General features: G+C 36.1%; 1 long non-coding RNA gene across 1 annotated transcript in view; it reads right to left on the bottom strand.

Moving 5' to 3' along the window:
- The window catches only part of LOC148219686 (uncharacterized), a 36,295-nt gene extending 14,531 nt beyond the window's left edge, over window positions 1–21,764 (bottom strand). Inside the window, exons 1-2 of the long non-coding RNA XR_015799343.1 lie at window positions 21,493–21,764; window positions 17,715–17,817 (exon numbers count right to left, since the gene is read on the bottom strand). This is a non-coding gene — a long non-coding RNA (uncharacterized LOC148219686). The remainder of the gene's footprint in view (window positions 1–17,714; window positions 17,818–21,492) is intronic.
- Between the last annotated feature and the right edge of the window lie 5,177 nt (window positions 21,765–26,941).

The following is a 26,941-nucleotide window of genomic DNA, read 5'->3' on the forward strand; positions in this document are numbered from 1 at the left end:
AGAAAAGAAAAGAAAAGAAAAGAAAAGAAAAGAAAAGAAAAGAAAAGAAAAGAAAAGAAAAGAAAAGAAAAGAAAAGAAAAGAAAAGAAAAGAAAAGAAAAGAAAAGAAAAGAAAAGAAAAGAAAAGAAAAGAAAAGAAAAAAGAAAAGAAAAGAAAAGAAAAGAAAAGAAAAGAAAAGAAAAGAAAAGAAAAGAAAAGAAAAGAAAAGAAAAGAAAAGAAAAGAAAAGAAAAGAAAAGAAAAGAAAAGAGGAAAAGAAAAGAAAAGAAAAGAAAAGAAAAGAAAAGAAAAGAAAAGAAAAGAAAAGAAAAGAAAAGAAAAGAAAAGAAAAGAAAAGAAAAGAAAAGAAAAGAAAAGAAAAGAAAAGAAAAGAAAAGAAAAGAGAAAAGAAAAGAAAAGAAAAGAAAAGAAAAGAAAAGAAAAGAGAAAAGAAAAGAAAAGAAAAGAAAAGAAAAGAAAAGAAAAGAAAAGAAAAGAAAAGAAAAGAAAAGAAAAGAAAAGAAAAGAAAAGAAAAGAAAAGAAAAGAAAAGAAAAGAAAAGAAAAGAAAAGAAAAGAAAAGAAAAGAAAAGACAAAAAGAAAAGAAAAAGAAAAGACATTTGTAATCCTGGACACAAAGGGTTTATTTGAAAGAATTAATGCATACTTGATAATATGCTTATAAAATATAATTGGATAGAAGGTAGCTTCACATGCAAAACCTTGGCTGCAGTGGTAGGAAGAAGGCTGTGTAATTTGTAGACAGCTAAAATACTTTAGAATTTATTTGAAATTCATGGCTTTAGTCACTGTATGGATGAGGAATTTAGTCAGTGGATTGATGGCATCGTGACACTTGAAAGACACTAAGTTACTTTATTCAAAATTCAGACAAAGGAATGACTTACCCTTCTGAAAACAAAACAGTATCTGAGTATATAGAGCTTATTTACTGATAAAAAGGACTATCCTAGAAATTAATATGTTTTTCTGAAGTATTTTGTAGTGTGTAAAAGATTTTAATACAAACAATTCAAAACACAATACTAAAAATAAAATGTAACACACCACAAACTCTTCAGATATCTATATGAAAAAATACATAACTTCTGTTCCAATAAGCCCTACGTTTCAAATCACAGAAAATCTACAAAGAAAACCCTGTTGAGAGAAAACTGCAGTAGATGCTAAGAAAAGAAAAGCTCTCAATTTCTAATTCTGACCTTATTAATCAACTGCGCACTGGAGCTGCACAGTGCACTGGCATTCATACATAATGAGGAATGGGGAAATCATTCTCGGCAGACACATTGTATGAGGAATGCTGGACTATTTTAAAACCTCACTAATGAGAATCAAGGACTTTCAAGTCCCCTTGCAGAGTTTCTACTCTCCTTTGTCTAATTGTGCTGGTTGGGAGTACAGTGCTCCTGTTTCCTCATCGATTGTTTTGCAAAGAGACGGGTCAATCCAACAGAAGCAGCTCCTAATTCAGCCCCTTCTCATCGTTGCATCCTCTTGAACTGAGTGAACAAGTGACAGGACTTGTGCTTCAGCTTTGTGGTTACTGCGCTGCAAAGAGAGAGAAAGGAGAGCAACACACCCGGACCTTTTTTGGGGAAAAAAGGGCAACTTTATTGTACGGACATCCCGTATTTAAAGTGTGTTACGTGCAGCTAGGACAGGACAGTCGTTCATTGGATGATTGGGACAAACATCCCCTGGGACAGCATGTCCGGATGTCCAATGGGAAAGACACCAGGTGTTAATCTTTATTATGAATTCCCTTCTGGTTTTCACCATGTTATCACCCTGGGAGACTGCCTCCCTAACTGAAGCTGCAGTCAGCTTGTCAGCCTGGGAATGGACCTGAGAGTCAGGAGAAATCCAGGCCTGAAAGGAACTGCCAAGCTGCAATTTCCTAGCTCTCTAAATGTGTGTGTCCACACAGCTTGAGTAGCATTTGTAACAGTGAAGCTGGTGGAATATGTGAGCATCAGGAGATACTCTCCCTTGACGATATTCTGAAGAACTGAGCTGGACAGATTCATGGTTTTTTATTTCAAAGGATCAGCTGCCTCAGCATAAAATCATAAAATGTGTTGCATGATACTTTTACATGGGGAAAGGATAATTACCATCATCAGTCACAGAGCTGGAGATTGAATTTTAGCAGAAAGAGCAAAAAAATATCTTTTCATGTAGTGATAACCTCTGGTGACATGGGAAACCTGATGAGATGTGCAGCATGTGATTGGGAATGCCTGGGGAGAATCCCAGCCAAAGGAATTTGGGCAGTAGTGTCCCAGGCAGAGCTGCAGCTGTTGTAGGTTCAGGTTGCATAAAAGTCAGTCTCTCATGATGTCGTTGTGTTTTTCTAGATATCACTAAGTTATCAATACAAAGATAAGCTCCTACCTAGAAACTTAACCCCCACCCCCTTTTTATGGATATTGATTGTCTGAGTTTGTGTGAGAGTGTGATAGGCAACAAAAGCAAGCATGAAAGAAAGAACATTTTAGTGGGCTTTTTCTTGTGTGACTGTTTGCCTGTGCTGTGCTCAGGAAAAGGAGATTTTAGGTACATTCAATATAAATAAAAAGATAACATCAAAGAAATACATGATTTACATAATCAATTTCCCTTCTGGAACAACATTTAAAGACAATCAAACAAATCAGACATACTAAAAGATAAACGCACGCTAAACAAATCTTTAAAGGTCAATAAAGTAGATGTTTAAAATACTAGTTAATGAGTTTCTAATCATGGCAGATCTCAGTGCTGATATTCTTCCTTGGTACACACCTCTCCTTTAAAGGAAAACAAATCCACTAATTGCACACACTTCAGAGTATGTCTCATATTCAGAATCTGTGCATGCCATGTTTATTCCCCAACTGGTTACTGGTTTAACATATGTGTTATAATTCGTGTCATTTTGAGCACCTACCTATCAGCACTTAGTGTTTAGTTTTTGTTTTCCCTAGACTGTTGCCTACTCACAAAACAATTATTTAAAAGTTAGTACTCTAAACATAGATGCCATGTTAGCATTAATTAGGCCATAGTAAAAACAACAGCAACTAACAATGTATTTTGTAGATAGAGTAGATATAAGACCATGTTAATTTTTTTCTAAAGACAGAAAGTCCTAAAAGGAAAAAATCCTCAAGGAATTTCACAGGCTCTCAACGAGTGGACTGGAAAAGACAGAGGTGATAAATGCAGCAGTAATGCACACTGAAGGAGAAAAACGGGGTATTTGTAAATATTAAGTCTAAATTAAGTATACTAACAAATAGGTACCTTGATATTATTCTGGATAACACTACAATGAGAAGTTGCAGATTCTGCTAAAAGACTGGGGCAGTGCTGGTAAATTTTAAAAAATTATTGTAAGCAAATTGAAAAGAGGACACAAGAAATTTTTATTTAATCAAGTTCTGCATTGGCACTTTCAGTAACTTTCCTATTTGTTAATTAGTTAATTGTTAGTTCTCAACAACTTATATAAACATTAAAATATGAAACTTTTACACTTGCTCTGTTGCTTTCTTTGCTGAAATTTACACTTTATAATTATTTAAATAAATAGTTCTCTAGTTTCACAGGCATTTGTTCACTTTTTTCACTTTTTCTTTTCATTATTCTAGAAAGAGTCCAAGAATTCATCTGTATTTATTGCATTTTTATGTTCTTTATAATTTTCTTGTTTTTAAATTACATGCAAGATTTTCATTTTAAGTTTGGGTCAAACTATATTTGGATTAAATAGGGATTGAATTGAAATATAACAAGAAGTATTTTAAATTAAAGAGTAAATGGAAATACCTACATTTTCAAAAGAGAAGATTGAAGAAGGAGCACTACCTGGTAGAAGGCAAATGTTAAACCCATATTCAAATAGGGAAGCAAGAGAATCTAGAAAAGTACAGGAAAGTCAAACCCACTCCAATACATGCAGGGTTTTATGTAGTAATTCCTCCTAAAAACCATTTTGAAGCATGGGAGGGACAGGAAGTTTATCGTGCACAGGCAGTGTGGATTTATAAGAGGAACTTTATCACCTAATTTGTTCCCATGATGAAATGGCCACCACCACGTGGTGACATTAATCTTGCCTTTCTACACCACCTCCTGTAGCATTTTGCTATACAAACTGTAGCTGGAGAGGTCCTGAAGGAATCTCAAGGAGGCAACACAGAAACATGCTAAGTTTTACACTTGGGATGTAATAGCACAATGAAAACTGCACTCAAGGGAAGGACTGCATGGGAGCACACCTGCAAAAAAAGGGAGCTAGAGGTCCTGATGGGAAAATCGAACAGTCAGCAGTGTGCCCTGTGGCAACCATCCACCCTGTAGCACTTATTTTTCATGCATCAGCTGGAAGCAGAAAACCAGAATTCTGGCATCTTCAGTTTCACAGAGTTTTCAATTAAAGGGAAAAAATGGTATTTGCTCTGAAGCAATTCACTATGGAAAAAGTACTGAAAAAATATTTTCTGCATGGAGGTTTTCAGAAAGATTTGGGGTTTTGTGTTAAATATATCTACATTTGCTGCACTAAAAATACTGAAAATAATACATGTGCTATTTTACCTATAATACATGTAATAGAACATGTAGTATATTGCACTAAGATATATTTATAAAACTTGACCTGACTTAAAAATTTAAACATTTCCCAACTTCCTGATTTTGTAAGTAGTTATGCTACCCTTAATTTCTGTATCTGATGAAGGTCATGGGTATAGCACATAACTTGATTTATTGAAATAAATTGTCAAGGTCATAGTAGTTTCAAGCCTTAATTTTAGACGTCATATTTTTTGCACGTAATTTTAACTTTTTTCTTTAAAAAAATATGTACATTTAATTTAAATGAACATAATGGTGGTTATTCAGACTACTTTCTGTGCATTTAATATCAAACAATGTACTTGAAAAGTTAAAAGGATTCATCAGAAAGAGAAGGAGGATTTATTGAGATATGCAAAAAATTTGATTTGAAGAAAAATACGAACAAGTTGTCTGCAAGGGGAGACATGATAGGACAGCAGTCCTTCATGCCTTCATTTCCTCCTACGAAAAAGAGTGTCTGATATGATCCTCCCTTTTCCTGTCCATCAGTCCTGCTCAAGCACCCATCTTTAGCCACACTCCCATCATTTCTCATATGTTGCTGTCATGACTGAGGAACACTCTCAGACTTTCTCAGCACAACACCGTGTGTTTTGTAGCTTTCCAGTTTCCATTACTTTTTACTTTGTTTCACATGTCTTTCAGAACCAGTCATCAGTTATTCTGTCACACCGAGATTTCTGTAAGTCTTGCTCCTCCTCTGTGAAACCTGTGAGCCATACTCATCAGACTTATGATTTAGAAGCCACTTCCAATAATTTATTTATGTTATCTACCAGCAAGTGCAATATAATGGAATGAGTTTATGGTATATTAGTTTTAAGGTCTCTCAGGCTGAATCAGTAGCAAATAATATTTAGCTTTGTCCCTTCATATTGTGAGGCCCACACAAAACAAAAGCAACGTGCACTTTTGAAATTGGTATTTTGTTCTGACAAATTCCTTGCTAATCTAAGATAAAGTGTCAAAGTTATTTGCATTTAATTTGAAATATTAACTCTTTACCTCTTGTCACAATATCCATATTGTAAGAAAAGACAATTCTGGGACCAAAGACTATATGAAAGTGTCCAGGATTTTCTAAAGCATGTGGCTGTCAGTCAGCTAATCTTTTCCTTTCATCAGGAAGCTCTAAGTTGTACTAACTATAGTTGTGGTCTCTGCAACAATTTTTCTATCATCGTCCAAGAGTGAAGCAAAGGTTGAGTGAGACAAGGAGTCACCAGTTACATTATCTGATTCAGGCTGCATTTAAATTATATATAAGTTAAATAAATTTTGTTGGCAATTGCACAATCCATTACACTGCTTCTTCAGTTCTTTTTTCCACTTAACAATGTCAGGGATGGACCATGATTGCATGTACTTTGTCTCAACTACAATGACAGGCTGTTTTCTGGTTAGTCATAGGAGTGAGTTAAAAACTGCGGTTCAAACATCTATTACTGTCTCCAAGATTGGCAAGCACTAGGTATTTCAATACAAAAGAGCTTTATACTGAGCCAGTGCAAGATAAATTACCTCTGAAGTTTTCATCCTAATGTGCCATAGTCAAATACTAGTTTAAATCTCAAAGAAAGAAAGTTTTTAATCTTGCCAATGTTTATTAGTAACAGTTTCACAACTAGAGATGAACAGAAATGTCCTGTATTATTATATATCTTTCACGTCTTATGGCAATGAGAGGTTGCCTAACCAGTTTGTGTTCTCACAGCAATGTGCAGCACAGCATCATTGTTGCTGACATACCTGTAAAGCCATTTTGAGCTGTCAAAACGTACTTACAAGTTCACACTGCATGGATACACACACTAGGATTATTTTCATGAGACATTCTGCTTTGTGTCCTTTGCTCATCCATACTCGTCAAGTTCACATTCACCATCTTAGAATGAGGCATCATAGAGTTAGGTTGGAAAAGGCCTCAAGATCAAATCCAAATTGTGACTAAACACCACCTTGTCAACCAGACCACAGCACCATATCCAGTGTTTCCTAAAAGACCTTCAGAGATGGTGATTCCATCACTTCCCTGGCCAGCTGCATCCAATGTTTAATCACCCTTTCTGTGAAAGAAATTCTTTCTGTTGTCCAACCTGAACCTTCCCTAGAGCAGTTTGAGATTGTGTCTTGTCCTGTCTGGTTGCCTGGGAGAAGAGCCTGATCTCCACCTGGCTATCAGGGTGCTGTAGAGACTGGTAAAGCTGCCCCTGAGCCCACTTTTCTCCAGCTTAAACAACTGCAGTTTCTTCAGCTGCTCCTCAGACCCTTCACCAGCTCCTCTGCCTCCTCTGTAGAAAATACACAGAGAAAGAAAGCAACATAAAGGAACAGAGGAAAATGTAGGAAATTAAAAAGGTCACAAAAATACAACACACTATTTTAACTCATGAAATATGAGACAGTCTAAATACTTCCTGACACCTCATTCTAATGACAAATACTCTAATAAGAAACATAAATGGTACAAATTATTCCATTCACTTTACAAAGATTATGAAAGCAGGAAGAGATGCAAAATTAATCAGTGCTTTTTGTATAATTTTTTTCATAAAGTGCTCTTTAGACATATGATTTAAAATGAGTAAATAACAGATCTAACTTAGCCATTAACTATAATAAAAGAAACTGGTAAAAGATTTTCCTTAAATTGATTATTTAAACTTTTAAACAAAAACCATTAAGCAAGTGGATTGCTGTTAAATCATTTTTGTTCATTCCAGTATAACTTTTTTCTGGTACAGCATGTTGCATTCACTTCCTTCCTTCCAGAAAAACTCCACTGGAGCAAGACTCACCTTTATCTCAAAAGAACAACATTGATCAGGATTTATTAATAGGTTCTGCTAGTGTGCTGCAAGAATGTTCTTTAGTATCCTAAATATTCTAGAGAGCATATTTTTGTTTGTACCTAATCATATTTTACCCAGTTGTGAAGACTGTTACAGAGCAAGGCTTTCTGTTAATAGCAATGCTATTTTCAATGTAATCAATTTGTCAGGGTGGTAACTTTGCTGGCACAGAATGAAGCAAGCAGAGGATATGTGTTCTTTTTGGCAGCCTCACTGCAGCAGCTGCTGGCACTGAATTGACTGAGAATTCTTTAACAGTGCTGCTGAGTTTTGCCATAGGCTTACCTCAGTCACCTCTTGGACCTTGTTAGCTCGCAGCTATTCCTTCCTTACATGATCCTCACACTGAGGAACAAGGTTCATACTCCTTTATCCTTGTATCAGTGAGCAGTTTTTGAAAAACAGTGCTCCCACCTCTTCTTGTTACCTTCTAAGGACATGCACAAGGTTTTCCACCTCGACTGCTTCAGTTTTCACACATTTTGTGTCATAAGATATAGCCCAAGAATGACAAGGCTGTGGCTATTGAGGCATTGATGACTTTCACACCAGAGATGTCACACAAGATAAATAGTTGGATGTTCCACATCCTTTTTCTTTTTTTTTTTTTTTAGCAAAAAGTGAGCAAGGAAAAGCTGCTAGTTTCTCTCATAGACATTTCCTAGGGCACGGGTGCACATCCTGTCTTATTACCATCCCTAGTGGAGCAATGGCTATAAAGGATCACAGAGCCACTAAACAATTCTGGCTGGAAGGGAGTTCAGAAGACCTCCAGTCCAATACCCTGCTCACAGCAGGTCCAGCTGGGGTCAGACCAGGTTACTCAGGAAAAAAATCTTGTGTTTTGTAAACTGCCTTAGGGATTGCACATCCTCTCTGGAAAACCTGTGTCATTGTTTTGTTGCCCCAATGAGGAAAAAGTTTTTGTCCCTTTATCCAGTCAGAATATGTGTTGCTATTTGTGTTCATTGTTTCTTATCCTCCTGCCATGCACTGTTGGGAAGGTCACGGCTCTATCTTCTCAACAATTTCTTCAGAAGTATTGACTCTGTTGGGTCCTCCCCCCCAAAAAAAAACCTCTTCTTGAGGCTGAACACGCCCAGTTTCCCTGCAGGTAATCAGTGTACTTGTGACTAGAGCAGGGTACTGATTTCCTTCCACCACTGACAGTTCTACTCACAATACAGTCCTGTATGTTGGTGGCCTGTATTGCTGCATGTTCTGCCTTCCCATGTGCAGACTCAGAACTGAATCATTGACTTCCACAAGTTTCTGTTGGCTGTTTCCTCCACTGGGTTCAGGTCTCCATTTTGTGGCAGCTTTGTTGTCCTTTCTCTCCTCAGCTCCCTGGATTGTGGAGTATGAATGTCATACAGCCAAGGAAGCTGGTCATTTTTACTACTGCAAATAATAGTGCTTTAAAGAGAAACTCATAACTCATGTGTTTCTCCACTTGATAAGGACTCATAAACTTGTTCAGAGCATAGCATTCTCTCTACAGAATTGCATAAATTCTCTGTGCTCCTCTATACACATGACATGGAGCCCAGTAAGTCATATTTTTATTAATCTGCACACATTGCAATTTGGTCAGTAAAATAAACCTCCTCATTTGTCAGTAAGGATTTAATATCAAGCACTTTGCACTACCATAACCTTATAAAACTGCAAGCTAGAATGTGAGCATAGGGAATATGCATATTTTTTATGGTTATTTATATGAAGCATCTCATATAAATCAATGAAAGTATTCATGTAATTAAAAAGATTGCAACCTAGCTCTGGAATACTGTTATATGTGCAAAATACTGCACACAAAATTTTTATGGGTCTGTTAAAAGAAGTAATGTGCTATCAACTGTAATCATCCATTCCATTATACTTGAGATTATTTTGATACAAAATGCTTGGTTTTGTCTATATAGGGAGTTCATGTAACTCCAATTTGACAAATTCAGTCCTATGAAATGGATAGGCTGGAATTCTGTATGGATTTTAAGTATTTTGTCAAGGAAGCCACAGAATTTTCAGGAAAGTTAACAATCAAAATATGCATATACATTCAAAAACCATACTTCACCGTGGTTGGCAAAACCCAAGCAGACTGTTTTGAAAAGAAAATATGCACACAAAAAAGCAAAGATATAAAAGTTGTGAAGTACCAGTATCAATATTCTAGATACAAAAACGAAATAAAACCAAATAATAATCACCTCTCTTTGTAACAGGTGCTACCAAAAAAGTGATGTATAATTTTTACACCTCCAACTCTTCCTCCTGTTTCTCTCAAACCTCCAGTTGTCAGAGTTTCAGGCCTCCCTGTACCTCCTTCATTCCTCCATCTCCAGAGCAGAGGCCAAGTCAGATTCCCCTGCTCTGGAAGTCCTGCTCTTTCACAGCTGTAACTCCTGCCTTGACTACTAATGGTGTTTCTCCTTATCTTCTAACACTCATTTGTTCAAAATTTTAAGGATCATTTTTTCATTTCTGACCCTCACAGGCCTTAGAAACTATTCTTACTATTATTTCTTCTATTATTTTTTTGCCCCTGTGCTATTACAGCAGCAGCACAATGCAGGCAGTTTCATCATCACCTGGGCACCTGCTGAGTGGTCAGCACTGACAAGAATTGTTCTGTGCATCAAGAATGCAGGATCAGTCTCAGCCAACTCTGACCCTTTGGTCAGCAGAGACATGGGACTAGTGACTGTGTATGCACCTGCAGAAAAAGCTACATGTTCACCTGTTACTGCTATCCCAGAAAACAGGATGACAGAAGTCAATGGAAGGACAAGTGAGGTGACCTGGTGCCTCTGTGGAGTTAAGGAGAAGGATCAAAAGAAGCATCAGCATTCACAGGCTGACAGCCTTCAGCCAGACCTTCAACCTGTACAGCACAAGCTACACGAGTCAGCAAAGAAAAAATAAATAAAAATTAGACATATTTTAGATCTCAATTTAAAAAACAATACTATTTCTAATTTTCTAATCTACAAGAAATTCTCAGATCTCCTTATGCAAATTATAGCTGATTGCGTCCCTCTTCTGTCCTCTCTTTTCTTCTCCCCTGTTCTAAATGCTTGAAGATACTAGCTTTGAGAATGACCACCCTCTTTTATCACAGGATTACACTGTTATTTTAATAATTTCTGTTTTAATCCATATTAAAACATATTAAAAGGTATTAATCCTGAATTTTAAAGAATTCATAATAGTGAAGCTAGATTCTTCTTCAGAGACTAGAGGTGTAGCACTATTTCTACAACAGCAAAGGCAAGTTTCCCCTTTTCATTTACAAAATTTCCCCTTAGATTTTCTTCATCCTGGCCCTGCCTATCAATTTCTACCTAATTTATCTGGGTTTCCTCTCAGCTCTCTTATGATTATGCAGAACTATTCATTTTTTTGGCATTTCTCAAGCTTTCTCTCATTTAATCTCACTCTTACCTTTACATTCAAGTCGTATGGATCATAATCAGCTTCTCTATTTTATTATTTTCTCCTGATACCACTGTTATGCTATTGACACAGTGACAAAATATTTGCCTCTGTTTTTTATTTTAACATTCATTTATTTCTAATCTATCACACCACTCTTTTGTCACTTTGTGCATGCACCAAAGACAATGTTGTCGGTTCTGAAAGGTTTTATCTTGCTATCACTCTCGTCTTTCAGAAAAAATATAATTTTATGAAACTTCATGTGAATGAAACCATATAAAAATAAATGGAACTGTTTTGCTCCATTCATGCTTGAGTGTATCTCAGAACCGAATGTATCTTCTGGAAAAAAAAATCTGAATTTCAAAGTCTTCACAGGATTAGGACTTTCATGGCTTTTAATGATATTTTCATCATTGCCTGCAGTGAAGGAACTAAAGGTGTTGTTAAAGGAATTACGTATGTGTATACAGTAACAATATGCTGAAATAACTGTAAAAAAATTACAGATCATTAATGAGAACAATTATTTTAGTCAATTAATAGATAAAAATAATAACTACAGTGAGTTATTTTCCATCAGTTTCTCTGGCTACCACTTATCTCCATAGTGTTACGAAACATTGCAGGAGGGCATTAAGTATATGGACTCTCACGGGTCTCTTGCAGATATATTAAAAAACCAAAAAGGAAGGTACTCCATAACAACAGCTGTACAGGAAACAAAAAGACTGAAAATCACAGGCAAATTTGGATGTTCACTGGCATAACAATAAAGATGTAACTTCTGACGTGTGGTATAAAGACACCAAGACTGGCATAAACAGAAATTCAGATGAGGATGCAAAACCAGCATAGTTATAAATAATAAAAATAATACTTGGAAGTTATTATTATTGTGAGAAATATCTATTTCAAAATGGGAAATTCTCCTATATTTTATTCTTTTAATAAATTTTTAAACTTTATTTTAAATTTTATTTTTAAAATAAAACTTGTTTTTTAAATTAAAAAAATATAATTACAATTAATAAAAATACCACCTTGAGAAAGCGGCTATGGTTCACACCCTTCTTTTCAGAGGTAGAAGGACAAATGAAATGGCAACCTGCATCTCCAGAGGCACAAAGATCATGGAATGAAATCTTGTGTTCTCTCACTTCAGGTCCTGCAGACAATGTGCCTCATGGGGTATGTTAGTTGAAAAGCTTCAGGTCTCCTCAGTAAAATCATCCTGCATTTTACATCAAATTTTACAAGATTTTCTTCACATGTGGGAGATTCTTCTCTTGACTGCTTTAAGGCTCTCTCTCTATCATACACTACAGCACCTTAAATTTTCTGTGGTGCTGGAAGGAAAAGAAATGTGTGTTCAGTTGAAATAATCTATAAAAGGAAATAGAGCTGTAGGTTTGGTGATGGTGGAATTCATAACTCACTATTTCTTTCATTATTGTCTCTTTCTTTGGAAAGGAATTTCATAAATTAATAGTGATTCCAAATATTTTGGAATCCTAGCTTAATACAACATACCTGCTAGTGAACTTTAATAATCTGCCTTCAATATAGAATATAATATGATTTCCACTTTTAGCACTCTTCTATTTAGCAAAGGTTTCCTGATTACAAAATACTTCTTTCAGTAGGGAGGAATTTAATCCCTGACTGAAATGACCAGTTGCAAAAATGCATAGTGAAAGAAAACAAGAAAAGCAGCTGTAAGTGATCAAAAAGAAACGTATTTATGTAAGGTATCATTATGTTCCTACCTGTTTCATTGTAATAATAAGCCAAATATAGCATAGATCATCTGCATGCATAAAATATTTCCACCTTAGTGAACTCCTTTTTTGGTTTGAAATGTAAATATGGTCTAACTGCTGCGCTTTCATTTTAATTTCAGTGGTGCTTTTGTCCTGAACAATTTGAGTTCACTGTCATTTCTTCTCTGTAAAAATTTTGAAAGAAAATTGCTCTTCTGGAATCACAAATGCCCCAAACATGGGAGTTACAGCTTTGTGTGCTGCAGTTGTTTATGAATGAATAATGGTAAGACTTCAGCCTACTCTTGTTATATTTCTTATACTTGTCCACTAGAAAACTACACCATAAGGTGGTATATTGCTTGGTAATGAATTCAAATTAGAAACATAAAGGAGGTGTCCCTCTTTGTTTAGCAAATAAATTCTCCACAAAGCTATCTCTAACCTCTGAGGATTACAATTTAACTTTCTATTACAATAACTGCAAGACAGAGATATATGGTAAGAGGCAAAAAAGTCTTTCAACACACAGGATCCAGACATTAAGAATTCTCTGCATGCCTGTTTTCTCTTGGCTGATTAATAAAGGACTTGGAACTGGTACACTACCAATCACTAAAGAGCAGGAATGTGGAAGTGTGGAAGCCCTCAGACTTGCACAGGGAAAATTTTACTATTTTCTTCAGTCTTCCTCTCTGCTATGGAATTGACTGTCAACTCCTCCCTGTAAGGCCTGGAGGAGTTTCTGAGTTAATGGAAATGCTTTGTTTAGGTGCATGTTGTTGACATTTCCTGAATATATATTCAGTGCTTTTCTTGTTCTAAAAAATGAAAGTGGTTATAACCACTGAGTTATTTTCTAATAGATAATTTCATTTGATTTTTGTACAATACTAGTATGTAGCAGTAGCCTGGTTATGAAATCTGGAAGTGACCATGCTTGTGCGAAAAAAAATCTGACTATAAAATGAAAAAAAGTTCAAAAAATGAAAAAATGGAAACACTTTTCTCATTCTAAGAATTTGCAAAGATCAGTTTCACGAAGCTTTCTCTCAGCTATGTTTCCTTTGATGTTGTTTGAGCTCCAGCAGGACACATGAAAGGTATGTAAAAGAGAAAAAAAATTTAATCATATTCTGGAAAGTGCTGACATCTGTTCTGTCCATCACAAAGGGACGACAGTCCTCGTGTATCTCCATAGCACTGAATGGACTTAAGGCTTGTCAGTAGGAACATTCTGGGCAGATATAACCTTAATACTACAGATATTCCTCCTGTCTCCAGCAGCACTTATTCTTCTTTTCCTTTTCGGCAGTACTACAAGGTCAATTTTAACAAGTCACCATACTGTATCCTGTAATCACAAGAAATTTCCACAAAATGACTGAGTAGAAAGTGAAGAGTTCCGCAACCTTTAAACACGTGCTTTTATGTAAAAAGATTTTTGTTTCTGAAATAATCCTAAAGAACCAATTTTCAATGGGTAGATATCTGAATACACATGACAAAATAGGACAAGAATTATAGATTTAACACACAAATAAACACCTATTAAGCAAGCATTTGAACACGAATGCCCACCTAGTACTTGATAGCTTCAGTTACTTATTTTGCAACAGGTGTTGTGTTCTTTTGGGCATACTCTCCTGTTGGCAGATTTCAAGACTGACCAACACTTCTAATCACAATTCTATTTGACAGTTAGGAATGGTTCATTTGTTATTTGTGCAAGAATATGAACAACAATCATATCCAACTATTTTCTCAAATAAATAAACCCAAAAGAATGTTTTTAATTTGTCACATTTTCTGTGACATTAGCAATATTTCAGAGAATTTATTAAACCAGATCAGAGAGTAAAATCTTCATGTAATGTTATCATTTCTAAAATGCTAAAAATTAATTGTTTTCCTATTTTTATCCACAGTATGCCAGGATCAATAATTCTCTTCACAGTGAGTGCAGTACCTTAACTCACAAGCAGCTCTAATGACCTAAGTAAGCATTCCCTTCCAATTTAGTTCAGTGCACTGCAGGAAAAGTGTCACAGGATTGCACTATTCTTACAGTTGGGAATTCATGATGGAAGCCTCTGAAAGTAATTGTAAACAAATTTTAAAAGACACATTTTGAAAATGTTTCAGCAGTTAGTGGTATACATCCATTTGCACTCTACTGAACAAGACTGAAGAGCAATCATCAGTACAGAGCTTTCTCTTCGGCTGTCACTAAGCTCGTCAGAAGCACACAGCTTCTACAAGATGGGACCATATGTGCAATTTTGAGGAAGACTAGGATGGTGTGAGAGTGCAATGAGAGACAGAGGTCTAATATCACCTTCTCTAACACTGACTTAAATTAGAACTTCATTCAGCAAGTGCAACTTTCCCCAGATTGAGGTGAAATAAAGAAAGTGCAGCTGTCTCCCTAAAGAGCTCTATGTGAGTTCAAGCAGACTGTGTGAACAGAAAATGGGAGTAGTCACAATGACTCAAACCAAGTATTGTGTGCATTTAATCCAGTCCTCTGTCTCAAGCCTACATCCTAGATGTCTAAGGATAAAAGAAGAACAAGACAACTGTGCAGTGATAACTCCCAAGAAGAGATCTTTGCATTCAGCATTTTCCAGATGAAGAAGGCAGGACCTTCTTCCAGGGCATGAGGCGTTTTCCTCATGCAAAATCAAGTGCTTGAGATGCAGAAGGCAAAGGTAAATCTGTCCAGATTTCACGTAAATGAACATCAGTTTTGAAATTACTTTTAATAATTGTTACACAATAACACACAAAAAAAACGTGACATCTCTACTCCTATCAACAAAACCTTTTTTATCCTGAAGATTTTCTCTTACATGAGATATATGTCCTCTGGTAATCATTATGTGCTGAAAGATCACATATTCTGAGCTTTTAAATTGCCAGTAAGAGTCTCCAGATTGTAAGTTTAGAGTATATCACAGCTTTATACTTGAGGTCATATTCACCTCCAGAATTATGCTCTTGAAATTCTATGGATTAATTTTGCACAGAGTTAGTGTGATTTTTACAAAAGTTCACCCAGAGAGCAATTGCTTCATGTTGGATAATAAATTTAAGTCTTTTATTCTTTCTGACAAATCACTTTGCTGCCAAAGCACTTGAAAGGTTCACAGCTCTTCTGTTTCCAAGGTGCAGTATATTCATCATTCAATCCTTCACTGGACTACAAGGTATCAAAGATTCCAGGGTCATGTTCTAAAATGTTGCTATAAAATTATTCAGGTTCTAAAAAAGCTCATGAGATTATTTCTGCACTTATTTTTCAGTGCCTTTTCTGCAGAAAAAAGGACTTAAAAATTTGACTAGGAAAATCTCAAAAATATATGTGGTCTAATGTCATTTTACTGTTGACAGAGCAGCCAAAACACTTGAGTATGAATGGGCATTGCAGAACCATATATACACTTGCACATCTCTATTACTCTCCGTGTGCATATATACACATTCATACACATATATAAACATGTATAGCTAGGCATCTATATGCATACAGCTGTTACTAACAGCAGTATCTTTTAGCATTTTTGTAAAATCTTCAGTTTATTTCTGTCATTAACTGACCTAATAAAAAATGAGAAATGAACAAAGTTCTGGTAGATTTTAATCGAAGATTCATGCAGTCATATTCCCCTCAGTTTTAATGGTCCTGCAAGAAATATGTTTTATCAAAAGCATAAATATAGATATATATGCCCAGCTGGCTATTTATTTTTATTAAAATATTATGTGGTATTTCCCTAAAGCAACTTTCTTTTTTATCTTTGTTATCAGAATATCAGTAGCTAAGGAGGAAATATGAAGGCACTGTAACATTTTTTAGTACTTCAGTGTCACTTGTTAGTCTAGTCTTTTCCCAATCAGATTTAAACATTGTTACAAGCAAGTTTAATTACCTTTGCAATAAAGTAATTAATTTTCTTTAGAGACTTAACATTGTGATTCAAAATACCACAGTGGGTCTATAACATATCTCTGAGACTCATTCTGCAAATATTATCAGGGCTATTCAAAACACAGTATAAATAAATGACTTAATAGACAACTGTCTAACACAAAGTAGTCTTCATCACTACTTAGACATATTTCTAATATAATTTACAAAGAGAATTGCAGAAAAGAATAAAGAGAAGACTGTAAATTTTCTTCTTACGATGCATGAGAAAATATTTTTGTACAAAAACATCTAAATTATTGCATAACCTCTTCAGAAAATAAGAAAAACAGACACTTTTGTGGCTGATTATATCTAGTATTCATGCATTCTTGGCTACTGTATCTTCCATAGTATAAAAGAAAAAGGTGTTTGGGGTTTTTAAGTATTCACAAACACATGAGGACTTTCTACAGACCCATATAAAACTTGCAGGCACAGTCATGTATGTGCCTGCACTACACACAAAACTCCTCTATGTTCCCAACTCATTCCATGCACCTTGATACAAACAAGTTAGTTATCCAGCTTCCAAAATTTCATTACTTATAACTGCAAAGTTTTCTACCTGCTGGAAAGAGGAATTACCCTTAGGGAATTGTAGGATGCTAAAAAATGTTGTCCCTTGCTGCAGCAATGCTGTCAGTCCGCAGTACATAAAATATCATGTCACTTTTATCACCCAGAATGTGTATTGTTCACACATTCAGATCACATAATTGCTCAGATGTGTTGCAAGTCCCATGGTTTGAGAATACAGTACTTATCCACAAGGTGCTTCAGGAGCTCCACTATTTGTGTAATCGGACTAATACTGGATTTGGCTGCAGGCCTGAACAATGATGGATATTGATCAATCACTCATGAAACGTTACAGTCTTCTTTTCCTCTTTATGCCCAAAGATTTTAAAAGCATTGAGGTTCTCCACTGACAGAGAACACATATACCCAGAAAAAAAAGGGAATGGTTAGTGTAGTTTCCACCCCAAGACACAGAGGAAGAGGAAATGGAGAACACAAAGAGGAAGAGGAAGGGGAAGGGAAAGGAGAAGGTTTACTTACATCATTAAAATGGCAGCTGTAGTCCTGAACTTCTACACTATTTCCTCTCTTCTCTTCTGTAAATATCAGGACAATCAAAAGATTTCCACGGATGAGGTGCACCCTGGGGAAAGAGAATGGGAGTGTAGAACAGGAAAGCTCAGAGCAGATGGAGAAGGGGGATAGAGAGATCAGAGAAGAGGGCAGGAAAACAGCAGTGGTACAGACAGGATTCCTGGAATGAGACTGGGCAGCAGTGAGAGAGTACTGTATCATTCCATAACAAATTACGCATGTATTTTAAAGGCACAAAAAATAGTAGAATGACAAATAACTACCAACGTGCACCAACATAGCCTACGAATAAGTGCTAAAAAAAAGTAGGATTTTTTTATTTTCATGGGTTTGCAGCTTTTTGTCAGATAAAAGCAGACATTGCATCAGGTTCTTACAGCGGAACTTTTAAAAGCTCATGGGAAGTTTCAATAGTGTGCTCCTGTTTGCTCGGGCAGCTACTAGATTTAGGAGATTTGCATGTGCAAATATTTGAGTTCTGTGCACATTCATGGAAAAGTAGTCAGACAGGCTGACATTAAAATACATTAGAGAGCAGGATCTCTTACCCAGGCTTTTGGCGTGCCATTACGTGGACTGTTATGCCAATTATGATTAACAGAAGAAAATAAAAAGAAAATTAGCTTTTAGCAGAAAACCGTTACCCTCAAGTGAGAAAAAAGCAGTGAAGGGGATGACACAAGACCTCTGCTTTCCTTAAAATTACTATAGAGTTAAAACAGTGTGGAGTAAGTGCTTCCAGGAATAGACCAACAGAATTGGATTTTCCACTGCGAAGTAGAGAGAAAAAATCTGTGGTCATCACTTTCTGTGGTTTGTAACTGGAGCAGTCACTTATGGGCTGCTCTTATAGTTTACATGCCTATCTTTCTGGCTATTGAACACAACAGCTGAAGAGTTATAAAATATATCTAGCTAAACTGGGAGGCCACATTGAAATTGATTTTTCCTTTTTGAAACTTTAGCTCTTGTCTAACAGTAGAACTATATGAAGATGTTCATCATTGTGATTGGTTTTGACAGCTTTTGTTTTAAATAACTTTACATGAAAGGCAGGCTTTATAACATAAAAATAATTAGGTTCCTAACTTTGCATTATGCAAGGCTCTTAAAAACATAAGCTATGTACAAATAATACTTTATTGACTAATCACTTATGAGATCTCCATGTTTTATAATGGATAGATGACTGATAAATATTAAAATCTGTATGCAGTGGTTTATCTCTGGCTTATATGGACAAATTGCTTTATGACTCTCAGGCTGTCCAGTTTTTAGGAACATGTTTCCTAATACAGTAAGTTGAAAGCTGTTGCTGCCCATGACAATATAAATGTCGTTTAATTTTTTAAAGCTTTTTCACCTGTCAGTCTAGATAGTGTCTGCCCAGTGATTGAGTGCCATTAGACCCAGCAGTAACTCCACAAACATTGCAGGTGTCCATCTGTGTCTTACAGGCACAGCACTCATAATTCAGTAAGTGTACTTGAATGGATTTTAAGGTCCCTATGAGGCAGAATGAGAAAACTATCATTGGGAGAGGTTATGTCCTATATTATACTAACTGATACTGTCAGAAAAAGTAACAGGCTATCAGACATGCAATCCATTTTTCACACCTAAAAGAGAAAGAAGTTGTTCTTCAGCTTGGGAACAATTGCTATGGCTCTAAATGAAATGTTTCAAGCAGTTATAAAGACTTAAGGGGAACGAAAAAGGGGAGTGGAGGGGTGGGAGGGGGAAGAAAGGATCTTGCTTACATAGAAGAGCAAAGAACCTTATTATTAACAGGGGAAAAAGTTGTGATGGGTATAAGTACTTGAAAACAGTGAAGAGGGATGGCTTTGGTAGCAGGGCCCTGACAAGAGTGACTAATTAGCTGTTGATGACTTTTGGAATAAATTCTAATGCATTGTGAAACCAGAGGTTTTACATGGTTAGTAATTTTTACCTTAATATAATTAGAATATTTCCTTTTCTAGGCTATATTGACTCACTGGCTTCAACACACTGCTGTAGTCCAGTGTTCCAGGACGAAAGTGTTTTCCTGTACTATTTTCTTTCTGACTCATGGGCAATAAATTAGTGCTTAACTTTCCCTCATGAAGCAGATTTTCCTCCACAGTCACACCCTGTGAGCTGTTTTCCTTGAGTATCAGGTAACCAGAGCTTTCCCCACACCTAACTCTTTTCCCTACAGTTTCAGTTCAGATGGAAAATTTTCAACAAACAACTCTGCTGTTTTCCTCTCAGGACTGTCACTGAAATTTCATATACTCCACATTCAGCAATGATGTGAGTAAGAAGACCGAGGACTTCACTTTGTTAAGCCTCCCAGAGTAAATGAAGATCAGCTTGCTTATCAGGACTCCCCACAATCATGTATATTAACACCATAATCGTCATCACTGGTTCATTTATTTTGGATTCACTGCCACTGTCCATTATGGATTCAACTGTCCATATAGAAAATTAATTCCATGCCAGTTTGTCTTTCTTTTTCAAATGGTTTACACTATATTCAGTCAAAGCTGTGAAAGTTTCCAATTAGCACTTGTTCTCTTCAGAGTGGGTGAAGACATGAAGACAGGTGTCTTCATTTTCATGCTCCCCAGAGTTTATATCCTTACCTGAATAATCATTAATGTAAGCTTAAATGACTTTTTTTTCCCCCACAGGAGGTGTAGATAATAGAATTAATAAATAAAATCTCTTGAAAAGGTCTTGGAATGAACTCCTTAGAAATGTGGTTATGAGCCCTATTTCTGTGATGCTCCCTTCTTGGCAAAGGACTTACATTTAAATCCTGCTTCTGTGACATGTTTAAGTATTATGTTGGTGGCTGCCCATCATATTCTCTACATCACGGATCTACTGGGCAAGAGATGGGGTGGGGATGGGTATTAAACTATAGGATACTGTCACCCGTACTTTTTTTTTATCCCAGATACAATAGTCCAAGTAATGAACTTTTGAAGGTGAACATTAAACTTCAAAAGTGTATAGGAAAATTCAAAAATTAATCTAAATATTATGACTATGAGATAGCAGTGCTGGAAAAAATAGTTATTAACCATTTAAAATGGTGTATTACCAGATATCGTCTCTCAACTATTAAGAAACCATTTGGCAGCCTTCCTTAAGTGTAAGTGTATTTATCCTTGCACAAAAGCAATCTCTTTAGGTATTCTGCACTATCAAAATATGACAGAAAATGAATGTGCCCTTTTCTGTGCTCTCTTTTTTAAAAATCTTTCTTGTTAAAATAGCATATACTTCCAACTGTATATTTGTGGACTGGCTCCACTGCTTAATTGCCAGTGTTCTAGATCACTGTAAATGAAATCCAAAAGCCAATTTATGGAGCTTTAAAGGGAGTAATTTTTTTTAATAATGTATGACATATGTGAATATACTGCTTAGTTACAGAAAGTTTTCTGATGAAATGTAGATCAGCAGACCATATAGTTAATGACGAAATGATAATGATGTAGTACAATAAACACATGTATCTAATTTGCAAATCTTCCAAAAAAGAAGAACTATCTTGTATGAAGATAATAGTGCCCACTACAATCATATTCTATTCAGGAACATGAAAGAGATTAGATTAAAAGTACATTACCACATAGATATACATATACAAATATTTCATTGAATAGATTAAAGAAAAGAAAAGCAGTACAAGGTTTGATAAGGTATGTATTCTGTGGTCACTATTTACCTTTAATTCAAATGAATCTGTAGCTCTTTCCAACAGACAACCTGGTCCAAACTGTTCCTTGCACAGCCTAAATCCTGCAGTCCAATGCAATTTTTAGCTTATTTATTTTCAGTTGTGTTCACAGATGGATACAGAAGCTGATGCCTTGACTTTGAGCAGTCTGATGTTCACTTGGAATGTGACAAAAAATTAGTGGTGCCATGACAATGCCAAGATAAGGTTTTAGAATGCTGATAGACAGCTTTTCTGACTCACTGGGAAGTCTGCAGAGCCAGCACAGAGACTATGCAGCACCACACTCAAGTCTTAACTGTGTTTTCACCTCAAGTTGCCAGGCAATGCAAGATTAAGCAGAACAAGTGGCATCCAATAAGAACATATAGGTAATTATGCAAAGTCAAATCTTACTCAACGGTGGTAATACTGCTGTCCTCCAGAGATTGCTGCTTCAACATTGTACACAAAAAGGTTCCAAAATAAATAGCCGTTCTCCAAGAACTTGCAGGCTGAATACAGAGAGGCATGGTACAAACCCACAATAGAGGCAATGACTAAGGCCCCTACTCTAAAACATCTCCACGCAAATGTCTGTTCTAATGGCTGTCACAAATACTTCCAATACCAGACTTTCCAAAATACAGAGCAGCGTTGAGCCAGTGATTACTAACTTCTGCCACCTAATCACAGTGTGCAGCTGCACAGAATAGTGAAATTAATTTGAAGTTTACCCATACAAAAACAATGTTTCCTGGAAGATGTATGCATATTGCTTCGGATCAAATAAGCGAACTACTGGTCAGTCTCCATACAGGCAAGCTTTACAACAGCAGTACAAACTGTTTGTACAAAGGAAGCCTTTTACCTCTGACAAAATAAGTCTTCTTCCAAAGCAAAGGGCTGCACTGATATATTCTGTTGAACAAGGTAGAGAAGCTGTGGCAGTGTTGACTAAAGCAATAAAGGTCAATAAAAGTGACAGCACAATCCAGAAACGAATGTGATTTTCTTGTAGAAGAAATGGTTTGCAATAGGCACTATAAAATGTAATTGAAAATTCTGGATATGCATACATTAGAGGCTAAACTAGGAAAACAGTATAGTTACTTTAAATGGCAATTCCTGTTTCAGAGGTGGTTAGAGTAATAATAGCTCAATTCTGATTATATGAAAATTCACTGTATATTTCAGAAGTTGTAAGAAGTAATGAGTATTGGTTTAAGAGAAACAGGAAGTAATAGTGCTGTGGAAATCCTCACTAAAGGTTAGCTTGTGAATTGTTTTGAAAGCATGCCAATACACAATGATTACATACAAGCTGATTTTTCTATTGTTATTAAATACACTTACTCCTACAATGTTTACTCCTACTATTCCACAACTGCCACTGATGAGAATAATACAATCTGGAGAAGCACAGTTTCACTTAAGCAAATAATTTTCTGTTTTCTATTATCGTGTTTCTGTTTTCTATCATCATGCTTCTGGCAATTTACCCAAAGGAATATCATAGCTAATTGATGCCATCACAATCTGAAGGCCTATTATCTTCAACGCTTAATTGTATGCATCACTACAGCAAAGGGCAGAAATCCTTTATTTGAAGGGTCGACTTTTTGAGAATCTAAAGGCAGAGCAGGAGCTGAAAAATAATGATAATTGCTCAAAAGTCATTAGCTGTTATGGAAATCTATTCCATTTACTGCAATGGACTAGTGATATACAGCCTTAAGTAAGAAAATTTTCATACAAACAGTGAATAACACTGCAAATGTCTGTAAACCATGCTCTTTGCACAATTCCTACTGTCAGTAGAATTTAACTAGAGGGAACTCAAAATGAGGAAGGAGGTAATGAAAGCATTAATTAAAATTACATTATTTTAAAGAAAGGAAATAGGCTACTTCCTCCATGCATAAGGAAAGCACAGGACGACATGAAAAACAAGCCCTAAAGGATCAACCTTTCCACCCAGCTGAACTTCTAATGGGAGTTAGAACCAGGCAGCAAGAGCAGAGTGTAAGGGCAGAGCCATGCAGGTTTATTTCAGCAGCACCCCTGTTCTCACAGACCTCCAGAGATCTTTGTACAGACAGGAAGTGTAGCAGAAAAATGGCTCAGAGGAAGAAGGAATCTGCAAAATGAAATTGTTTCAGTGTATTTGCTTTGTGTCAGAAAAAGACCACGGCTTGGACTTCATCAGTTCTACTGTCTGTACACATAGATACTTATTCTTAAACTGTGAACAGGTTTGCACACATTTTGTCAAATGCGTTTTCTCTTTCACACTTTTGAGGAACAAACTACTGGGCAGTTTTGCTGAGGTTGGTAAATATGTCACCTAACTGAAGCACTCACAGTCCTTGACAGGTTTATCAGGCGTCAGAAGACCAAGGGCTTGTTCACAGATTCTCACAGGTCCTGCTATTTACCCCTAGCATAGTGATAACCTCCACAAAAATCCCAATCCTAGGCAAGAGGACATATCTGATGAGATCACTAATGCATCATCTCAATGGTAATTCAATTGAAAAGTAAACTTTTGCAGTATGTCTGCAGTATGCATTTTCATTATATTACAATTAGCTTGCCATTAGCCTCTCAAATAGTACTGATATTCTGGCTACGTCAGCCTTATGTTTCAGTATCTATTTCAATTAATATGTAGGCCCAGAAAAAGAAAATGAGGCACTTTCTAGATAAAATTGCAAGTTCTCAACAGAAGAATAGTTAATATATCTACTTGATAGCATAGTTCAAGAGGAAATGCAGAGGAACAGAGTTTATATGCTTTAAATTGGGACAATACAAAAATTACCCAGTTTTCACCTACACTAAGTCTATGATATACTATTGCACTACTACTCTTAGACACATTGTAACCAGGCTATTATGCTGGTGGCCCCACACTCTCTTCAGCCATTTTGGGCAGCATTCTGCTCTAAAAATACATCCTTCTCATAGGTGTGGGGGAAATGAAAAATTGTGGAGGGAAGAAACTCCATTACCGCTAGTAACACAGCCAGGTACAAAGTGGGTTAGCTGCTTGACCCAGGGGAGGAGGACAGAATCCAGCTGACATTATGCCCAAGCATCTTGGTGCATGTGGACAGCATGATTGATTAACACACTAGCTGGGGGCCCACCCAATGCTGGTCTGCAGAGTTTGCTGAGGTATCCAAAGCAGATGCAATCCTGTCCTTTGGAGACATCACCTTGTGCTGGGAGCAATTACCAAGGAGACCAAAAGCGCTTCTTTGAAAGCTCTTGGTAAAGTTCTCTTCTTTTCTAAGCATGGCCTCAGCAAGAGAAGAGTATGTGTCATGGAGACTTTACCCTATTCATTCACCCACGATGACACATGGAGCATGATAAAACCATGTTAGGAGAAAACACCTCAGGCCATGCTTCCATATAAGTCCTCCAACTAAATATTTCACAAGATGGCACAGGTCCTCTCCTGTTTACTGCTGCACAATGACACAGCTTCAGCAGCTTTCCCACCCACCTACTCTTCCAACTACAGCAGTTTATACACAGTAAATCCTTAAGGAAAAAAAAGGGCAGAAAAGACATGCTTATATTCTTTAAGGGGGGAACAGAACAGAATATGGTAACAGAAGGAAACAATGCAGCTCATTTCAAATGCTCTGAAATGGGCTCTGAGCATTTGTCCTGAACTTATCTGTAAAGGACAGCAGCAGCTCTTCTCCTTAGTTTCAGGATCAGGAAAAAAGTCAGGATCACTGTTTAATATCCAAACTGTAGCTCAAAATGCTTAAATCCCCAGACACCTACTTGTCCTACTTTAGGTGTATAACTCTTCTCTCACAGACTTCTGCTATCTCAGTTCACCAACCAGTGCTCCAGTAGTGTTAAATGGATCAGTGAATTTCTCGGTCACTCTGCTTACAGTGCTCTTCTCTGAAAATTGTTAAGAAAGAGTGGTTAATCTCTGAGTTGGATCATGTAGGGCCTTGTTGGCCTGGGCTAGCTATGTACATTTTCAGGACTGCCTAGGGTGATTCTTCTTAATGACCCAGTAGTACAAGGCCATGAGTTAGATAAAACGAGTTCAGTTGGGAAAGCTTATGAAAAAATAGTAGTCTCTAGGCTCACACAAATAATTTAAAGAATTTTACAGCTTAGAAAGACAGAGACTTCGCTGAAGATGCAGACATTTTAATTTGAGGTTAATATATTTCCCAATGTTTCCAGGCTATTAGCATAAAGAAATATTTATAAAATATATTTGAAATTTTTAAAATTAATGTCGGGAAACCTTAATGATTTACTATATTTGATAATGATAGTGCAGTAATTATGATTTTTTTTTCCACTGAAAATGATGAATGAACAAGACTTAGAATGAAAAGCAATGTTACAAAATTAAAAAGGGAACAGAAGTTATACCTTACCTGTGTTATTTTTTCATCAGCTCCTTTAAGAGTAGACCCTAGTGCTTTGTGGGCATTAGAATGTAATCACTGAAATTTTGTACTTCTCAAAATAGATTTGCTCAATGTTTCAGGAGAAAACGATAAAATAAATTTGGAAACTTATCTGAAGCAATTAAGTGAAGTTGTAATGTATTGAGTCCAAAACTACAGCTTTGTGAAAAACAAGGTCTGAAAAGCTGATATTGGCTAAGATTTCATTGAGATATCCACTGACTAAGACAGAGAAAACAACCACTTTATTGAAAAAGCAGTTGAAAGAGGAGAACAAAATTATCTCTGTTACTGCATGCACACAATTATGTTATGTCATCCATGTATGCAAATAAAATAATAAAGGTAAAGCAAAATACGGCTTTGGAGCAATCACTGAGGTTTTGCAAAAATTCAGAGAAACAGATTTAATGCGTGTTACCAGTGGATGTTCAGGTGCTTTCGTAAAATTAACATTATATATAAACACAAATCAGTGCTTATGTGCCAGATGGTTAATGAAGACCAGCCAGGAAACTTCCATAATTCACAATAATGAGTATGGTAATGAGCCTGCATTATAAACTGAACAGCCGAGTGATACATAGTGCCTACTTGAAGTAACAAAGCATTTGGAGTGTTTGATATTACCAGAAAATGTTGAATTAAAAAAAAAAAACAACAACACCAACAAAACAAAGCAAAACAAAACAAAAACAAACCAAAAAAACCCCCAAGAAAAACCCCAAAATACAAAAAATATCCTCAACAAGAAAAGCCTCCCCCAAAACCAAACCTAACCAAACCAAAAACCAAACAAAAAAACCCATAAACAAACAAACAAATAAAAACCCCCAACAACAAAGAACCCCCTAAAAAACAAGGAAGAAAATTGTCAGATACTCAAAGTTTGTTACAAATTTTAAAAATAAATATCTGCATTAATAGCAAGCCACTAGAATTGAAATGAGGTGATGGGAATTCAAACATTAAATTTCCAGCATTTTCTGTTTCCATTGTCT

This window comes from Sturnus vulgaris, chromosome Z (genome assembly GCF_052056855.1).
Source record: "Sturnus vulgaris isolate bStuVul1 chromosome Z, bStuVul1.hap1, whole genome shotgun sequence".
Lineage (NCBI taxonomy): Eukaryota > Metazoa > Chordata > Aves > Passeriformes > Sturnidae > Sturnus > Sturnus vulgaris.